General features: G+C 46.0%; 1 protein-coding gene across 4 annotated transcripts in view; it reads right to left on the bottom strand.

Annotated features, from left to right (window-relative positions):
- Positions 1–21,341, bottom strand: part of LOC146395394 (uncharacterized) — a 172,639-nt gene extending 151,298 nt beyond the window's left edge. For all 4 annotated transcript variants that reach the window (XR_014831844.1, XR_014831843.1, XM_085002900.1 and 1 more), the window contains exon 1: positions 21,234–21,341. The gene's annotated coding sequence lies outside the window, so the exon portion shown is untranslated. The remainder of the gene's footprint in view (positions 1–21,233) is intronic.

Consider the following 21,341-nt stretch of genomic DNA (forward strand, 5'->3'; position numbering starts at 1 on the left):
TAGACTCACCATAATTTCTTTCAAAGTGGACTTGATCAAAAGTCTTCTCTGCCCCCAAGGCACCCCCAGCTCCTACCTTCCTCAGAGTAAAGGCCAGAATGATGACAAGATCCTGCAAAGTGCTACAGGGTCTCCCCTCCACACCCGCTGCAGTAATTCTCCCATGTCTGCTTTCTCCACCCCACCCATACTATGTCTTCAAACCTTCCAACCCCACCTTAGAGGTTTTCACTCACTATTCTGTCTGCTTGGCGAGCTCATCCACCAAATACCCATGTGGTTCCCTCCCTGACCACCCTCAAGCCTTTTCTCATAACTTATCTTTCCAGAAAAGCTTCCTTGATTGTGTGGGTAACAAGTGTATACAGACCCCCACACAGACACTCAGCACAAGCCACCCCTTCCTACCTCCCTGGTTCCTTAGCACTTAGCCTCAGACAAACATTTTATTTTCTTTATTATCTGCATCAACCCACCTGAATAGAAGCTTCGTGAGGGCGGGGATTTTCATCTGTTTTGATCACTACAGTAGTCCCCATCCTGCACAAAGGAGATTCTCAGTACAATCTGTTCCATGAATGAAGGAATAAGGGAATTAATTCCCTGCCAACAGTCATGTCCCAGACCTGTTGCTCATCTCCACTGACCTGGCATCAGACTTATGAACAGTTTGATGTCTGAATTCCAGGCTAGGCTGTCTACTAGCAGGAAGCCCCAAAGACTAGCTCCCCACTTTGCCCCCCACCACCACCCCCACCAATCTCTGGGATGCTGAAATTAACTTGGGACCATTGACAGCAAGCTGGCATGTCTGCGCTTGTCTATATGTCTTCAACCACGGTGAGTAGGACAATTTCTAAAATGCCTCCCAGGCAGGGTTAGGAACAGGTCACCAATGGGCTTTCAAGGAAGTTGGAAGGAACTGTGGCTGCACTGCACACATGCAACACACGTGCATGCAAATTCATGCATGTAGAGAAGGATATCACAAAACACGTAAAGAAGGCCTTTCTCCACAATGATCTGAGAGCTCAGAAAACTTGAATTATAACATTAACCATGTGTTACATGTCCTTTGGGCTCTGAAGTCAAGTGAGTGGTTCAAATCCAAGATCTGCCACTTTCCAGTTGCATGGCCATAAAAGCATCATGAACTTTACTAAACCCCTTTCCACATCTACAAGATGGGACGATGACAGTATCTACCCCAGAATGATGAAATAGAACTGAAATAAAATCATTTATGTCGGATACACAGCATTGAATTTAGCTCACAACTGGGCACATTCATTGTAGGTCTTTTTTGTTTGTTTGTTTTTTAGGCTAGGGGTTAAATCAGAGCTGCAGCTGCTGGCCACAGCCACAGTCACAGCAATGCCAGATCCGAGCCGCATCTGCAACCTACACCACAGTTCAGAGCAATGCCGGATACTTAACCCACTGAGCGTGGCCAGGGATCGAACCCACATCCTCATGGATGTTACCTGGGTTCACTAACCGATGAGCCACAGCAGGAACCCCCACTGTAGTTATTAAGCACCAATCATGTGAAAAGCACTGTTGTATTTGCTCACTGCTACGGCATGTGCAGACTGACTCAGTCCTCCTAGAGCTTCCCCTTGGCAGAGAAAACAAACCTTAATTTTTGTGTGACCACGAGATTAAAAACTCAAAAATTCTTTGGAGAAAAATAATAGTGTTCTGGCAGATTGCACATTCCAACCTAGCCCAAGTAGTCAGGAAAGGCTTCCTGGGGGAAGTGGCACTTGAGCTGGGCACTAAAGCAAGAGCAGTAGTTAACTGAGTGGAGAGAGATGGGAAAGCAGGGGAACAAGTTTTCCTTGCAGATAGGGTTGTTGACTTGTCCTGCTTTGTCCAGACGTTCTTGGTTTTGGCACTGAAAAAGCCCACAACACAGGAAGGTCTTCGATCCCAGCAAATTGAGATGGTTTGCCACCCGAGGTCAGGGGATTACATGCGCAAAGGCGCTGAGGCAGAAGGCAGCATGTCCCATTTTAGGAACGAAAAGAAGGCAGGTGTTCCTTCCTTCAACCAACGAGGGAAAGTTGTCTTCAGGAGGCTTTTGTGGCGTATTAAGGCACTCATTTATTCTTGCTCCCGGGAGCGACTCGGAGCCATTGAAGCATTTTAAGCAGGGAGATGACATGAGCAAAGGTGAGCTGTTAAAACTTAGCCCGGCTATGGAATGGAGAATGGACAGAGAGACATGAGGACCAGAGAGCAGGTTATCAACTCAACAAATGCTAGTTCTCATTAATATCATTACTGTTATTTCAAAGCGGGGAGAACTACGGATTACAAACTGAGTGTCTGGCTTGGCTGCAGGGTGTCTGGGAGCGGATGGGGTACATCTTTGGAGACTCTCCTCTCCTCTAAGCAGACTCTGCATTTCTATCACATCAACTTGCTGAGAACGAGGGACCAAAGACTGAATTATGCTTTGACTCAGGTCAGCAATAATAGAGTTCCCCATTGTGAGGGACTGAATTCAGTCGAAAATTTAATTTTTAAAATAAATAGAACAGAAAGGTCAAAATACTGCTAGCAGAAATGGGGAGCTGAAATTGGAAATTGCTCAGAAATGCCTTTTACTCCCTCTCCGCTATATTAATGACTTTTCCCAAACTCTCTCCCAAAGGAATTTCTCTTAGATATGCTAATGTCACTCCGTTTCTCTACAACCTCCTGTCAAATAGTGCCACTGAAAAGGCCCTAATGGGAGACACACTTGGAAATCACCGGTGATTAGCAGTTTTATTTAAAGTGAAACTAAAAGGAAATGTCCCTTCGGGTTCATTTGGCAAAAACCAATAAGGGCTGCTCCCCAGATTCTCATCGCAGCCTCTCCCCTTGGCGCGGACCGTTCCCACCTCTCTCCTCCCAATCCCCCCCGCCCCTCGTGGCTGAGACTTTAGGAATCAGATTAAACAGGAAGCTGTCCCCAGCTCCCCAGGACCCACTGGGACCCCACCGTCTAGCACGGGGACATCAGCATTTCCCCTTACAGGACATTTGTCCCGCTCTGCTGTTGCTGGCTTAATCCTCCTCCTTTCTCACCAGACTACAGGCTGCTCCAGGGCAGGGGCTGGGTATGCCCACGCATACAGCAATCGCGATTCTAGAGCGGAGAGCACAGGCTGCCCCTGGCAGAGGCACAGAAAATGCACAGAAAATACGTGTGTGTTGAATGCATGTTTCTTGGTACTTTGTGTTCCACGGACCGTATTATTTTTGGACCCCCCTCAAGAAATCTACAAAGTGGATATAACCAAACTGTGAAACTGACGGTCAGGGGTTCAATTAATTTATCAGTCATGTTGCCAGTAACGGGCTGGGCCGAGATTCAAGTCAGGCGTGTGACTCTAAGTCCTATGGTTTTGAACACTTCCACAGTGACTCGCAGCGCAAGTTTAGGAGCATGTAGCCGAACGGCCCGTTTTGGGTTAAAGAAAGCTGTTGTCTGTTTTTAACCATAATGAAGTCTTTTAGCCCGTGGTGCTTTACTTTCCCCAGGACAGAATGAAAACTGAAGGGAAGCGACAAATCGGGCCATGGTGCTTTCTTCAGACTGAACTCTGCCTGCCCTCAAGAAAAAGCTATTTTTTGTCAATGATTAGAAGCCCCGGTTTCGTGGGTAATCGAAGCCCTTCTTGATCGGCTCCGCAGCGCAATTATGAGAGGAAAGGCAGACACAGGGTCTGGGTGAGGTGAAGCGATCGAGGCATGGAGGGAGGGTGTGAATTGAAGCAGGTGCTGGCTCGCAGGGCTATGCGAGGCCAGGGTCAGCTCTGGGAACCAGAGCCTCCTCACGCATGCGCCCCTGGCCCCTGGTCATTTGCCTTCAGCCCAAAGAGGAGGAGCGCTTTGATGCGAAGGGATAAAGAGGATGATGCAAGCAGAGAGAGGCTGAGATCTGATGCAGAGAAAGCCACATTGCCAGGTCCAAGGATGGAGCAGCCAGGCTGGAAATGCTGAGAAGCTGATGGTGAAAGGTTATGGAACCCAGCCAGCCAAGCATCCCACAAGAGGCACCTATCACCACCACACTACCAATCGACTGGTGGGTACCAATCGACTGTCCAATCAGCAGACACCCTGCCCTAGCTGCTGAAATCACCACCCACAGATGCTTTCCAGTCAGAGCATGTGTCAAATGAGTATCATGACTCCACAAGGCCTTGTCCCCAAAATGCCCTCAGGACAACTGTAAACCAAAGGAATCCCTGGACATCTAGCAGGACGGGAGCATCATACTTGGGGTCGAGGAGGCCGTGTCTGAAGAGTGGGTGCCTTCTCTAGAGCCTGACATGGGACCACCAATAGATACTGGTCCAGACAACACTAGTCCCAAAGGATGCTGAAGAGGTGCAGTGGGGCCAGGGAAGAATGTGTGGTTTCAAATATTTTAATGTCCATCAACAGATGACTGGATTAAGATGTGGTACTTATATTCAACGGACTACTCAGCCATAAACGAGAACTAAATAATGCCATTTGCAGCAACATAGATGCAACTAGAGATTCTCATACTAAGTGAAGTCAGTCAGAAAGAGAAAGGCAAATATGATATCACTTATATCTGGAATCTAAAACATGGCACAGATAGACCTATCTACAAAACAGAAACAGACTCACAGACATGGAGAACAGACTTGTGGTTGCCAAGAGGGAGGGGGAGAATGGGGGGTGGACTGGGGGTTTGGGGTTAGTAGATGCAAGCTATTACATTTAGAATGGATAGGCAATGAGGTCCTACTACAACCAGTCTCTTGGGACAGAACATGATGGAAGACAGTATGAGAAAAAGAATGTATATATGTGTATACCTGGGTCACTGTGCTGTACAGCAGAAATTGACACAACGCTATAAATCAACTATACTCTAATAAAAATAAAATTTAAAAAAACCAAAAAAGTTTAAGAAATGCAAAGTTGGAGCCAACTGAAGGTGTGCTTATTCAGAACACCTCAAATCATTGCATAGGCTAGTGAGTTTTATCAATGTGCAAGGGTACATGCAGCATCTCTTGGGTCCCTAATTTGTATGGCTACAGAACTCTACCTTTGAGAAGCTTCTGGACCAGATATCTCAAGATGGCAGCCTCATAGGTATGTTTCACCATCCCAAAAAGACCATTAAAATTTTTTGAATTCCACACCAAATTTACAAATCGAGTTTTCATCAAAAAATGAATCCATATATTTACAATTTCTTGAAAAAAAATAAAAAGAAAGAAACAGAGGCTCTGACAACAGAAATTCCCCATTTATGCCTGGCAGCTGCTCCACTGAGCTGGCCTGAAGGCCAAGCTTGCCCCAGTCTGCAGCACTCTTCAATATCTCTCCATCACTAGCCAAAGTCAAAGGTCCACTTCCAGTTATCATCGTGCTTGTTCTGCTGTTTTTATTACAGTGAGAAATATCTCTCCGTGGCCATGCCTCTAGCAGGGGGGAGAAAAGGAAAGGGGTGAAGAGATCCCTGCTTTTCTTGTGACCAGCCTTTTCCTCCCACATACCTGTCACCTGCCAAGTCTCTGCTGGCCGTAGTCAGCTCCAGGAGGATCAGTGCTCCACACATTGGCAAGGATGCCACTCTGGGTTCTAATACTGAGGCCACATACAATGACCCAACATTAAAATGGTACAGAGCAGTGGCCAGGGGTAGTTGGAATCCAGGGCTATTACTTACTAAGTAGGTAAATTTGTACAAATAACTCACCCTCTGTGTGCCTCAGCCTCCTCATCTGAGAAATGGGCAGAACAATAGTGCCACTCCCTAAAGTCATGTGATCATTGCAACTAGGACACACAACACGCTTAGCACAAGGTCTGATATACAAAAAGCACATCAGTGTTATTAATTACATGATCATCACTTCCCAGGGGGCAAGGTCTGAGTCATTCTTTCCCCCTTCTTCTCTTCCACCTGTGCCTACTATTGGGCTCAGCCCAAAGGGATGAGGTGTGGGTATAGCAACTATTCACTAAACGTGTCTTCAGTTATGAAATCACGGAGGGAAGAAAATGTCAGTTTCTGAAATAGTTTGTTGTATTTCTGGTACAGACATGGGGACTGACATATGGAAAGCCTTCAAATAGTTATTAAGTAAATGAAGAAAGAGAAACAGAAACAAAAAAGTAGAAAGTGGCAAAAGAAGGGGCTGATTAAGGACCCAGAATTTATTTCAGCCACTGAAGTCCACTGCCATGGCTTCTGTCCCTGTTTGAGGGTAATTATTTCCTCATTTTAATTGGGGAATCCCTTTTCTCCTCCTCTTAGTCCCTGAAGTCAGGCAGGGCTGACTCCATCTATAGCTAGGAGAAGGGGAACTGTGCTAGTCAGCATCATCCCATCCCACCAACAAGAACAATTTGTTCAGGCTGTGTTTGTGAGCTCAGCTGATCCAACTAAAGTGAATCCCTAAAGTTGTGGGTGCTCCTTAAAGGAGAAACTATTTCCCTGCTGGGGAAGAACTAGCTGGAGGGTGGTGCCTGAAATTCTTTGGTGCCACCACAAGAGAGAGGCCTCCTAGAATCCAGCCAGTAAATACACCATTAGAGCCAAGAGATGGAGATAGAATCCTATTACTACTATTTAAGAACCTGGATCCAGCCATACCTGAAGCCATTATGCTAGGAATATTTCAGTTTCTTGAGCCAGCTCCTTTTTTTTTTTTTTTTAATTAAACCAGTTTGATTTGGGGGGTTTCTATCATTTGCAATTGAAAAGTTCTTAACTAATAGGGCAGACCTAAATTACCTTCAGTTCAACAAGACAGGGTACAAAACAAAATCAAAACCATGGATGCAAATTCTGCAAAAGAGCTATCATTTTGAACACCTACTACACGACAACCTCCAGCCAGGCCCTTGATATACATTGCAATGCCCGAATCATAAAAATTTCTGGCTCTCCCATAAACACTATAACCCTTTTTTTTTTAAGAAACATAAATAAAACATCCAAATTCCCAATACCCAACTCCTCTTGGTCTTTTAAAATGAATCTTGTGTCTTGGTTACCATTCTTTGTGTCAGGGGGAAGAAAACACACATGCAAGAGAACCTCCACATAAATCAATCTTTATTCCATTTCAAAGCCTGCAAGTTTTTCCAGATATTCCAAAGGTCTCCTTCCCTGAGTGAAATAGTACATTTATTTAATAAAGCAGGTAGGATTTACTATCTGGACACGGGTAAGCACTTTTTACTTTTTACAAGATAGATGACAGCTGCCGGCAAGCTTTTTCCCTCCCTCCTTCTTGTTTTTTTTTTTTTTTTTTTTTTTTTTTTTCTCTCTCTTTTTCTCTGACTATACAACTTTACCTAACACAATTGAATTACCAAACTGAGCCAAATAAAGATTTGTCCCCATGGGGGTGCTACGTAGGCTGCAGGCTTTATTTTCTTTTAAAGACTTTAAAGAATTAGAAATAAAAATTGTAAACTATGGTTTTAAATGATGCTGACTTATTGCTTTGGGGGAACCTTAACACCCCCTGCAACACACACACTTTTTAAAGAAATTTTTATTAGCGTGTAGTTGATTTACAGTGTTGTGTCAATTTCTACCGCACAGCACAGTGGCCACTCATACATAAACACACATTCTTTTTCTATCTTCTTACACACTACCTTCTTTTAGCTGAATTTGCACAGGAAAGGGCCTGGGAAGTAGGGCGGGGTAAGGAGGGGCACGAAGTTCAGCAAGCTGGCCCCATCTTTGCCAGAGAAAGACAAAGGCTAAGCCAGCAGATTTCTACGTTGGCTTCAAACCTGGGAAGGCATCAGGGCTTTAAATAGAGTCAGCCTGTGGAGGAGAGAGAGCAGCTGGAAGAGGGAGGAAAGAGGTTTGTTTTCATTTGCTGCCAGCAGGACAGAAGGTGAGGGTTTCTCTCTCAACATCTTCACCCATCATTTGGGCAGCAAGCCAGTTTGCTCTTTGGCTGAAAAATCCCAATTAAAAATGTATGACTTCGGTCTTCTGGAGAGGAGGGGCCAAAAGTCAACGCTGGGTTGTGCAAACACTTGAGGCAGCAGCAGCGAACGGAGGCATCTCATTACCTCACCTGCCGACGGAGGTCTGGGAAATCACATCCACTAAATCTGGGCAGATCCAAAGGCACCTTCCACAGCCTTTACCCTTTCGTACTGTTTCATCTTGGGCCCCCCAAACTACAAATTCAAAATAGGCTACTTCAGGGGCTTGCTAAACCATCTTCCAGCACAAATAACTCTTCCAGTCACTTACATGCGCACACAAATAGGTGTGCATGCTGCCCATGTGTGAGTGCGTGTGCACGTGCATACACACACACACACGGGCTCCTCAATATTTTCCCCAGTAACTCGTGCCTTCCTCTTGTTGTGACTTACCAGAGAATCTGGAGATATTTTCTGTTCTCTTATCTTTTTTGGGGGGAGTGGGGGGATGTTTTGTCTCCTTTAATCTCATTACACGTTTGCTAACTCTTGAGCAGCAACTACATTGGTCTTATCCATCCCTGTATCCCCAGCACTCAGTGGGTTGGTGAATAACATTATAGTTGTTGAGCAAAAAGGGCAGATGAAGAAACAGGAGGCAAAACACTCAATTTCCACCCCTTTCCACCTGACAAACACCCAGGGTTGCTCGGAAGCTTCCCTTGCATCCTCCTCTTTACATTCGCCATAGGATTCCTTTCCCACAAAGCGTTAGTGAAAAACTGAGAAATGTCCTGATGATTTGAGAGTGGATCTTCTCCCCCCGGTGCCCCTTCCCCACAGCACAGCCCCTCTTCAGGCGGTTTTCCCCCACAGCAAGCAGCTGCACTCCCCTCTCTTCAGCAAGAACCATCCCGCTGTGTGCCCAAACTTGCCTTCTAGGCTCCACTGAAACAAAATAACTTGCAGAAACAAGGACCCAAAGGCTGTTTATGAGCCACTGACCACCCTGACTTCAATCCCTCAAGCCAATGGCTTATCAAAATATTTCTTCCAAACATTCCGAGTTCTGTCCCTGCGTTCTGTCCCCGGTGAATTAAATGAAAAGTTATCACTTGGTAACCTTTAAGCTTTAATGTTCAAACTCAGCACCCCCAAAAGGTAAGGAGGCTTTTGTTGACCTGGAGTCTCAGAACTGGTTAACCCTGGGGGCCATCTTTATCAAGTCAGTTTCCACCATCCTTAAATTCATCAGAATTCTCTTTCGATGGTTCCCCTTGAACACAGACAGCTCCCTAAAATCTCTGCTTTAATTAGTTTTTTTCCTATGAATCAATTCATTTTTCTCTTTGTTAATTAATGCCAGTCCCCACCTACTGGTATTGTCTCGTGTAATCCCTTGAGTGCAGGTGGGATTTACAGATCTTGATTTAATGCGTAGAATATGGGGGCAGAATGGGAGGTCATTTCAGGCTGTAAAGCATGGGGACTCTCCTCTTGCTCGTCTGTCTCTCCACTGCCTTCTCAGCTTGCACTTTGACGAAGCAGCTGCCTTGCTGTCCAGGCCCATGTGGCAGAGACCCAAAGCCAACTGCCAGAAGAACCGAGGTTTCTAGTCCACCAGCTCTCAAGAAAATGAATCCTCCCAACAACCATGTGAGCAAGCCAAGATGTGGGTTCTTCCCCAGTGGAGCCTTCATACGAGACCTCGGACTCAGCTGACACCCTGACCGCCCCTTTGGGAGAGACTCTGAGCCAGAGATGCTGTCGGATTCCTGGTCTGCAGAAACGGGCAGATAAGAAGCATGTATTGTTTTAAGCCACTCAGTTTGGGGGTAATTTGTTACGCGGCAATAGATGACTAGTGTACATGGAAATTAAGATCCTCCTGGCATGTTCATCACCCCCGTGACTGGTTGAGAAAGAGCCTAATGTGAGGGGCTTGGCCTCTACTCTGTAGACAGCCCTACCCATCAGCACGAGAAGTCCAAAGGAAACCCCTTTCCCTTCTCTTTTCACTGATTCAACAGACACAGGGAAGTTGAGTCCCACAAAATGAATCACTGGTAACCACTCACTTGGTCTACACTAACTTACTCAAGTTCTAAGAAACTCCAAACAAGCAAGATCGATACTCTCTGAATTACCTTTCTGAGAAGACCTTGTGTACACCCTTGTCTTTCTGAATTTTATTTGAGCTGCAAGTCTTTCCTAGCTAGGGTGGGGCAGCCATTATGATGTCCACTGCCTCTTCTGCCAGATGAATCCCCTACAGGTGGAGGTCTTATTCTCCAAGTGGGCTGTCTGCCTGGATCTCCCCTCCGCTTACTACCAGGAAATGGAAGGCTTTGTTCCCCCAAAGTCTACATGATTAAGGTTTGGAGAAGCCGTGTCTAGTGAGAAAATTCCACTTTGGAAATTCACTGATCAATCACTATATGGATCAGCTCTAAGCAGCCATATAAAGCTACCCACTAGAAACAGACTCACAGATTTTGAAACCAAACTTATGGTTACCAGAGGGGGAATGTTGGGGGCGGGGGGGATACAATAGAGGTTGGAACTAACATACACACACTACCATACATAAAATAGATAAGAAACAACAAACTACTGTACAGCACAGGGACATCTACTCCATGTGCTGTATTAACCAATATGAGCAAAGAATCTGAGAAGGAACGGATAATGGAGATAGATAGACAGATGCACTTCGCTATACACCTGAAACCCACACAATATTGTCAGTCAACTATACACCAATAAAATATTTTTTAATGTGGAAAAAAAAGCTACCCACCAGATATTTTTGTTTCTAATCATAGGAGAGAGTTCTACCTGAGCTCTTCACATAGTACTGTGGTGGGCACAGAAATGCACCATCCAGACCCCTCCTCCAGGAAATCTTTGCTGTTCAGCTGCAGGAATACAGCAGCGTCAGACCTCAGCAGCCAAGGTCTGCATGGCCTTGCTAGAGACCACCCCCTTCCTCGTAGCTGGGCAGGGCCATGTGAGTGTGCAGAGGGCTGGACACTCTGATGGGTGCTCTATCCAGAGTTCCCCTTGGGGGGGGGGGGCAAGCTTTGATGGCCTGCATCTCAGCTTGTTTTTTCCTTCTGTCCATTCTGGCTTCCCCTCCCTTCCTTTCTAGATGTTAATCTCTCGTCAATATTTTATACCCCAAACTGTCTCAGCATCCACCTCCCGAGAACCCAAGCTGGGCTATCACTGGTAGGGAGGCCCTACTGAAGATGTGATTCCTGGAACTGTGTGCAAACACGCCCAGCCCAGTGTGAATGTCCATCTCTCTCTCTGCGTAAGCAGTTCCATCTCCAATCTTCTGGCTCTACTTTTTCTTAAGACAGAGGCCTCTGTTAGAGCAGGGACTGTCCCCTCTGATTTTGTTTTAATGCTCAAAGTATAGCCCAAGAATCAGTAACTTCAGTATCAGTGAGTGGACCTCATTGGTGATGTGGAACCTCAAGCCCCACCCTAGACCAACTGGGTAAGAATCTGAATGTTAGCAGGACCACATCGAAGGTGATAGGCAGGCTTCCTGTATCCAATGCCCAGTACCACCCTAGTACATGCTTGAGCCTATGAGAGGGGCAAGACCCAGTCCTGCTGATAAAGTGAGTTGGCGTTAAACATGGGATGAGAGAGCTCAAGGAAGAGAATGGAGCCTATTGAGTAGAAAATGGGAATCTTTCATTTTGGAGAAAAGGGATACTGTCTTGATACTCAGACAGAACATGACAGCACTGCCCAGCTACCAAGGGAACAGTCCTGGAGTTTCTCATTCAGCCATGCTCTCCTGCCCCAACCCCACTAAACCGGGCATTCCTCCCGTCAGATAGGCCTTGTCCTGTCTACCTGTCCCCAAAGGTCCCTGAAATGTCTAGCACATAAATAAGTAAATTAAAGAGCTCTGAGAAGATGAGATTCAAAGCCAGAGAGTTGGTCAAATAAGCCACTGGCACGAGGTGTGACCGTCTGGCCTCCGAGCCAAGTCATGCAAAGGATGATTTCGGCATTTATCACTTAGATGCAGCACAGAGACAGGGACGTGCGAGAGCCTCAGGTCAGCCTTCAAAGAGAGATTTTAATGAACTGGCTGCACTTCATCATTCTGATAATCACAGAAATTAGAGGGGGAAATGAGAGGCTTGGCGGGTCATTCAGTCCATCGGCTGCCTGTACTGAACAGGCCTCTAGTGCATATTTTGTGTGGTTTTATGACACTGCCTAGTTGAAATGATTTTCATGCCAGAGAAAACTGGGGGTCAGTTCACCCTGGTTCCTTTGCTCCTCTCTTCTACAGAGGTCATGGTCCAAGTTCTGCTCTTCTCATTTGCAGACTATTTCCTGCAAGTAGAAGTGAAGTGTTGGTACCAAGTAAGACGCCATAATCCTTTTTGTTTTATGGAATTGATGTTTCATTGGGATAGTCTAGGACATGCAAAAGCAACAACAAAATATAAACCTCAAAGCTTAACATATCAGGTGTTCATTCTGTGTTCACATTAGCTATACGCCCAGCACGGGTCAGCAGAGAGATGACGTTTATCGTGACTCAGGTCGCAGAGTGAAGACACTTCAGTGTGTTCAATGTGTCACTGGAGATGCCATGAAAGCAGACTGCACCTGCACTTCAGACGCGTCTTCATGGAAGTGACACACATCACGTCTCTCATTTAATTGGCATACCACTTAGCCATGAACTTAGCACACAGCCCACCCATGCGCTGGGATGGGAGAAGAACCAGCAATATTTTGTGGGCAGCAAGAACGACTGCCACAAGAAAGAAATCAACAGCCAGTGCTAAATGGTCAACCTTGTTCTCAACGGCCACCTGATGATTAAAATCATGACTCTGAGAGTGAGCAAATGGCTTTCACATACATCAGTCAATGGGTATGTGCTGAGTCCATACTGTGTCAAGACTTCCATTGACAAGAGAAAGTCACTTAGCAATGGCAGTGACATTCAAAAGAGAAAAGCAGAAGAAGAAACAAGTAGATAAACAGACCACACAGTGAGAACATTATGAAGCCTATGATACACACATACAAGATAGGTGTGTAAGGGTGTGTGTGTGAGAGAGAGAGAGAGAGAGAGATGGGCCAGTGCACTACTGATGCCCGAGCAGGGTAAGGAAGGCATCTGTATGGATGGGCAACCTGCCTTGAGATGTTAAAGCCCAAGTGGGTGAAGAAAGAGTTCAAATGGGGAAGCAACCCCCGCCAGGTGTAGAGTCCTGGTGGGGGTGAGGGCCTTCCCCAGCGGGGTGAGGGGGTGCAGCTCAACTTGAGATGTTGGATCCCAAGTGAGGTAAGGAGGGCATCCACGCATGCAAAGGCAATGGCAGAAATCAGATACAGACAGAACAACCGATGGGTAAGTAAATTAAGAACCATATGAGTTTTCTTGGCTTTCAGAGAAGTGAGATGCAGATTTGGAAAGGGAGAAAATGGAAATGAACTTGTGTTATTGGACTGGAAGTAGAGATTATTGGGATAAACTCATAGTTGATAGATAAATGGATGACTGGCTAGACAGATAGTGCGTGTTGAACACACATATATTCCCTAGTTTGTCCACGAAGAATACTTAGGAGCAGAGACACCAGCAATGAGCAATCTTATCTCCCAGATCTTGGCTTCTAAGCACCGATATCCACTAAAAAAACCCAGAGCTTTGGAGAAAGCATTGTTTCCTATGCTGAAGAAGAGCAAGTTCAAGACCCAGGAACATCTTTTTATGTACAAATATGCTCAAAGAATGATCAAAACCTATTTTTTACTTTATTTTTTTATTATTATATTTTTTAACAGTTATTTCCCCAACACAATTTTTTTTCTGCTGTACAGCATGGTGACCCAGTTACACATACATGTATATATTCTATTTTCACACATTGTCATGCTCCATCATAAGTGACTAGACATACTTCCCAGTGCTACACAGCAGGATCTCATGGCTAATCCATTCCAAAGGCAATAGTTTGTATCTATTAACCCCAAGCTCCCCAACCATCCCACTCCCTCCCCTTCCGCCTTGGCAACCACAAGTCTATTCTCCAAGTCCATGATTTTCTTTTCTGTGGAAAGCTTCATTTGTGCCATATATTAGATTCCAGATATGTGATATCATATGGTATTTGTCTTTCTCTTTATGATCTACTTCACTTAGCATGAGAATCTCTAGTTCCATCCATGTTGCTGCAAATGGCATTATTTTGTTCTTTTTTAAGGCCGAGTAGTACTCCATTGTGTATATATACCACATCTTCCTAATCCAATCCGTCTGTCAATGGACATTTGGGTTGTTTCCATGTCTGATCAAAACCTATTTTTAAGAAAAACTGAAAACAAACTGAAAGGGCTCCCTCTGCCCAAATCGAGGGCCATTTGCACATTTAAGTAAATAATGATGGTACTGGATTATTACCCAATGAATAAAGTAGGAAACCAGGAGTCCATACAGAGATGCACATTCAGGCAGACAATTAGTTCTGTAATAAATGGGATATTTACACAGTCTCAAATCTCATCCTTACAAAATACTTCTTCATCCCAAGGGGGAAAAGAGTAACTACAGTGGACAAGCCTGGTAGACCCCACCGTGATCCAACAGAGGGACTATCATCAGGGAAGGGACAAAGTTAAATTGTGTGTCACCTTCTGGGATGCAAGGCAGTGTCACTTGTGTGATGATGCTTAACCTGAACCCAATCATGAGGCGGCATCAGACAAACCCAAAATGAGGAGCATGTTACAGCATGAAACACTGGCTTGCTGTCCTCAAAAGAGGGCAGGTCACTAGAGTCAGCCACAGACTGAGGCAATGTCTGAGAAGAGAGGAGTCTGAAGGGCGTGACAACAGAAGGCAACACACGATTTTGAACTAGAACCTTTCACCATTAAGGACGTGGTGGGACAACTAGTGACACGTGGACAGAATCTGAGAATTATTAGCTGGGAGTGATGCCTCAATATTTTTTCCTGATGTTTGTGGTTGTGTAATAGCTATAGAGAAGAATTTCCTTAGAAATACATAATAAAATATGTATGGCTCAGAAAAAAAGAATTCTGTCCTGTATATGCAAACTTATTTTTTATTCCTCAAAATAACCAAAAATTGCAAAGTTACACTAAAAAGGATGAAAAGATGTTAACAAGAAAGTTACAGAGTTGAATGGCATGACGTCATTTTTAAAAATTTTTTATTGTGGCAACACTGGCATCTAACATTATGTAAGTTCCATGGATACATTATATTTCCACTTCTGCTTGCCCTGCAGCATATGCTCGTCACCAAAAACCTACTTTCTATCACCATCCAATGGATCCCCTTCACCCACTTCACACAATCTCCTCTCTCCCCTTTGCTAACCCCCCTCTGTTCTCTGTATCTAGGTGTTTGTTTTTTGTTCGCTTTGGTAGGTTCATTTATTTGGTTTTTTGTTTTGTTTTTTATATTTCCCAGGTGAGTGAAATCCTATGGTATTTAGAAGACATTTCCAAATCACATATCCAATAATGGGGTCAATATCCAAAATTTATAAAGAACTTGGATAACTCAACGACAACGAAAAACCAAACCACCCCATTAAAAAACGGGCAGAGGTGAACAGACATCTTGCCAAAGAGACTATAGCCAATTTTATTTTATTTTTTATTTATTATTGGCCAATTTTATTTTTAAAAAAGGAATGCACACGCATGTGCACACACACGGGCACGTGCATGCACACACACACACACACACACAAAATCTGCAGCATTGATCGTGATCATCTCCAGGTGGCAAGGTTGGGTCTAGGATTTTCCTTGTTGCTTCCCTGAACCATCTGAAATTCACCACCAAAAGCAGGTATTCCTTTTGTGATGAGAAAGTGTTGCAAAGAGACTTGATCGGCTTTGTTGTTCCTCAGCCTCTCTTGGGTTCTCCCAGCATCTTGATTCTTCAGCCACAGCTTCGCAGAGCTCAAGGCTTCACACAGGCAGCAAAGTAGGACAGAGTAACCGACAGGAGAGAGCATGACTCTGCACAGCCAGAGATGTGCCTAATTTTGTCTGTGGCGCGGAAGGTTATCGCCAGAAGCGCACCAAGAGAAGCCCCTGTGGCGCCTACTCTCACAATTAGTGGGCTGCTGTATATTGCCAGCATTTATCACTGGCCGCCCAGGGCAGCCTTCTTGGCTGTCCTCAGAGCAATTTGAGGTCTGTACATATTCAACAAGAATTTCTAGTACGTAGGAGGCCAAGAGGTTGGGGGCTCTCTCGGGACCTCCATTCAGCCTGTTCTCCGGGGCTGCTGGCTGGGAACTGTTAACGAGCTTCCCACTTTGCCATCACTCACCCCCGGAGAGGTGCTGGGGAGAAAGGCGCCTGGCTGCCCTCCCAAAGCTGCAGAACTAAGCAGTGCTCCCTGGTACCCACACCTCAGGAATGCCATCAGCACCAAGAGGCTTTTGTTGACAGCCGTGTGACAAGTTTTTCATGAATCCTATCTAGAATTGGGGGCAGCTATTTTCGTGCATTTTAAATAAAAAGAAGAGTGCGCGTCAAATTCTTGTCTGGGACTGAATGGTGGCAATATTTGAAAAGTCTCTACCATAGAGCTGATTCTTGGAGTCACTTGGGGAAAGTGAAACCCAGGACAGACGTGTGGGCTCCAACCCCCATCATCGGGACTCCAGTAAGTCAGAGATGCTAGTGGAATTGGCAGGGGCAGGGAGAATGGTCCTTCTGTTTTGTGACCTGCTCATGGCAGCACTGTTTGCAATTTTTTTGAAGCAAACATGCAATGAATATGGTGATTCACAAAACATAAGGAGGAAAAAAATAAACCACCACAAAAATTATTCCAACAGATTGGACTTTTTAGGTAGGGGATTTAATAGCAACTTCATACGGGTTGAGACGCATCCATTTGGCTCACATTTAATGGCTGCAGCAAAAAGACCATGGGCAATACAAGGTCACTCACAGCGGAGTTCAAGGACAACTGAGGAGACTGCTAACCGTCTTAGCAGGCAAGGCACGGAGGAGAGCTCCCTTTCCCAAGGTCACTGTAGGGGTGAAGCGGGAGATCCTCTGAGCCACTTTCCCAGAAACTGCAGAGCCACGGGGCAGCGCAATTCCTCATGAACATTTTGGAAGCAGGTTCTAGAAAGTCTCCCTAGTCCTCCTGGCAGCCTCTTCCAAGTGACAGCGACCAAACATCCGCTGAGGGAGAAGCTAAGGGGGCTAATTGTCTCTGACCCAGCAGGCGCCAGATCCTTCCAGAAGTTACATTTCCCTTGCATGAGGATGGAAGTCCTTTGGGATGCTCGCTCAGAACCATTTGCTGAAAGGCGGGTTCTCCGAGGGGACTGAACCCCTCATCAGGTCAGTTTTGGGGGCCTGGACTCAGCCGGAAGATGAGATGGACGTGCTTGTGGTGGGCGGGAAGCCCAGCGGCAAATCTCAACGCTTAGAAATGGGGTGGGAAGTCGGGGACACGGGTGGGTATCGCAGGAAACAAGGCCAGGACCCCCTACGCCCCGCACGCAGCTCCGTGGGCGGGTCACAGCCAGGCCGGTGGGAGGATGTTTGGACCACGTGACACCCTCCTGCTCCCCTCAGGCAGGTAGCTCGCTTCTCACTCTGTTCCTCGAGAGAAATGTAAGGCAGAAAACAAACTGCCTGGAAGACTTTCAGCGCCTCAGCCCTGACCGAGGAAACCCTCCCCGCCTCCCCAATCAGCAGACCCCAGAACCACGGTCTGGATTGAGGGGGGTGGGGCGGCAAGAAAAGCCCAGGAGAAATTTTCTCCCAGCCCCTCCGATTTGGGGGTGCGGTGGGAGTCTTAGAGGCAGACATATAGCAGAGTTATAGAAGATTTCTGAAGGATTGTTTTCCTTGAAAACCTCAATTTGTAGGTTCATATTTAACCCGCTGAGCTTTCAAGGAAACTGCTTCTTGATTCATGGGAAGTAGGTTGATTCTCATAGAGGAAGAATTTCCTTCCCCTTCCGGCTCTGCGGTCAGTGAGGACTTTTCACAAACTGGATCCCTCCAGACATCCCCGCTCCAAACTGACCTAAGTGAGCTTTGAAGGTGCTGAACCATCAAACACACACGCAGTGGTAGGTGGGCCTCATGCCCAACTTCCCATCACTGGAGACGTCCTGGAGAAACAAGACATGACGGACAGGGCTGAGGAAAGCATGCCTTTCTCTCCTCTTCGGGCTGCCACTAACCTTGGAGGTGCTTTTGTGCCAAGTAGGAAAGGGAATTTTTTTTTCTTTTTTCTTTTTTGTCTTTTTGCCTTTTCTAGGGCCGCTCCCGTGGCGTCTGGAGGTTCCCATGCTAGGGGTCTAATCGGAGCTGTAGCCGCCCGCCTACGCCTACGCCACAGCAACGCAGGATCCAAGCCGTGTCTGCAACCTACCCCACAGCTCATGGCAACACCAGATCCTCAACCCACTGAGCAAGGCCAGGGATCGAACCCGAAACCTCATGGTTCCTAGTCAGATTCATTAACCACTGAGCCATGACAGGAACTCCGGAAAGGGAATTTTTTTACTAAAGATACTTCCATTGGAAGGTTGTCATAATATGCTTGTTAGAATATCATCGTACTGTCTTCTGCTAGAAAATTACAGAAATATACAAATCATTCTATGTTGCCTATGACAAAAGTGGCACAACCCTTGGAAGGGTGCAGTGTACAACCCCCACAACTGTACATGGCAGCCCGTGTATCATCCGTTGTCCTTTTAGCAAGGCTTGACCTTGAAAGAACATTATGGTGAAAGTAAGGAGGGTCACGTACAGCAGTTACTGTTTCAAAACTCCCAGAATGTTGGGCTCAGGGAACACCAACACCACACTCTGCTTTCCAGATTGTAGGATATCTACCCAGAAAGAGAAGCAGCATTTGCAGACAGGTGTGCAACTTGTAGGAATGATGAAGAAGCAGATTTGAAGCTGACCAAAAGTGGGGCACGCAGGAGGTACACGACAAGAGTGTGGTTGTTTATTCAGTGGGCACTGGATGTGCCCGAACCCCAACAGAAGGCTCGTGCCTTCTTCCCTTCCTAACAAACTTGGCCTCTCACACTCAAGAAATTGGGGATGACTTTGTAACTCTTGCCAATGGCAACTCATGGCACCGTGCCAATTTCTAGTCGGATAAGAGGACTCAGTGTTTTTTGCCTTGAGTTTGTTAACAAGCAATTCAATCAAAGAAAAGGAAATCCTGCAAAAAAATAGGACTTTTGAATGTCTCTTAAGGACTCCAGGGTTCCCTTTATAGATACTTAGAAAATATTGCCTTATCCTCTCATGTGAAGGAAAAAGCAAAGAATCCCAGCTCCCCAGAGACCAGCCCAGGGGCTTCTGAAGTTGCTCCTTAATCTGGAAGCCTCCTGAGGTCTCCCATTCTGAGGGTCTCTCCTTGGGCAGAAAGAGCTGGATGTGGCTTCCTTTCAAGCGGAAAGAACTTCCTTGAGTTACTGACCTGTAAGGAGTCCCTCTTCCCTGGAGAGAAGTTACCAAGCTATTTCAGCAGCCTTACTCTTTCTAGTCTGGCTAGTGCATTTTCTACGACAGAACCTAGTGCATTTTCTGATGCTGGCTGTGGTTCATAACAACACGTCATAACTCACTCATATAGAGGAGCTAAAACCTTTGATTGTGAAACAGCAGCCTCTTACCTGCAGAGAACTGGCCCTAATACTCAGGCAGAGAGGAGGAAAAACACAGCCCTTGAACAGAAACCACGATCAATTTTACTCCTTTCTCTTTAACTGTCAGGTCAGATAGCAATGAAATGTTATCGTTCGTTTTGTTGAATCGGTTTTTATTCTTGTATATTACTTCTTGGATTGAATGCTTCTGATACCTGGCGTTGCTCCTTTTTTTTTTTTTTTTTTTTATATTGGGGGCAAAAAGGCATGACACTTTTTCTCTGTGGTGTTAAAAATGCTCATGCTCAAAGTGAAAGCCAAGCTATTTTAAATGAAACACTCGTGGCTGTGTATGCGTCTCTAAATAGCTAAGACACTTAGGGGAAAATGGCCACACACAACTTATAAAGGAAGCTGAGTCCATTCATGCAAACACAGAAAATGACCAAAGGCCCCCCCCCCCATCCCATCCTGAGACCTGAATTACGCAGAGAAGCCACTGCTGTTGGCGAAACAGGAAGACTGCCCAGTCCCAACAGTGGTCTACAGAGGATAAAATAAAGAAGAGGTTGGTTGTATCACTTAAGGCGGAGAGGTATTTTTCTCACCTGAGTTTCCACAGTGTAAATGCATTCCTTAAATTCCACGGCCAATGGTGACAGCCCTCTTTCCTCTGGGGACAGCCTAACCGGGTGATAAAGCCGCATCCTTGTCCTGGACAAGGATTTCCACAGCCGCCAGACCTTCTTTCCAGCGTCATCATCTCTGGCCTCACTGAATGCCCAGGTCACCATGCTCCTACCCAGAACAGACCCCAAGCCCGCTCCTGCTTGTCCAGCTCTCTTCCCTCTGGAAGGCCGGGAAAGAAAAACCTCTGAACAGCAAGGCTTTTTAAGCCATGTTTTCCTCTTGTCCCAGAGGGGCGGGGGTGGGGGGTGGGGGCCGTAATGGAAAATAGCAACTCAACCTGCATTAATTTCCCTGCGTTTCCTTCCTCTTAACGTCAAAGCTGAAACATGACACACAACAAACAAGCCAACAAAATTAAAAAGCCCAAGAGGATAGAGACAGAGAGACAAAGCCCATTTCTCTGCTCTCAACCCTGAGCCACAACAGTTCCTTGCCAGAGTTCTTCATCCTGCCAGGAACTAGCAGACTGATGCCAAGGTTCCTGAAAAACTCCAGTGCCTGGAAAGTCAGGGTCATTTAAAGACTTCCTTAGCTCCTAAGACCATATAGCTTCTCATCGTAAGTATCGCCCATTGGACCTAAAACTTGTCAAGAAAGGCTTCCGCCCTTGGATGAATGTTAAACCTACTGACTTGCCTACTGGAAACTGCTGGTGATGTGGTCCTTCCCACTCTCTCTCCCTCCATCTCTCTCTCTCCCTCACACACACACCCCCCTCATTGCACGGAATAGTGTCTTCCGAAGCCAAATGCCAAGTGTTCCTCAGAGGCCCCACAATCCCTGGAGAAGGATCACTTCAGTGACAAAGAAAAGCAAGATGTAACTACATCTTTATTTCAGGACAGACGCGACAGAATGAGGACTGTCACTATGGGTGTTCTCTCTTCCCCAAGTGGCCACTTTCTGTGGGTGACTTACCTCTGTCTTCACTTCTTTCCCGCAGCCAAGGTCCTCCCGGAGCCCTTCCTCAGCACACACGGTCAACACTCCCGCCGGCCTTTGCTCATCACAGAACGAGACTCTTGT

This window comes from Sus scrofa, chromosome 17, assembly GCF_054392235.1.
Source record: "Sus scrofa isolate SSC_HxYL_T2T_F1_AM1 chromosome 17, Sscrofa_HxYL_maternal_Yorkshire_Landrace_v2.0, whole genome shotgun sequence".
Lineage (NCBI taxonomy): Eukaryota > Metazoa > Chordata > Mammalia > Artiodactyla > Suidae > Sus > Sus scrofa.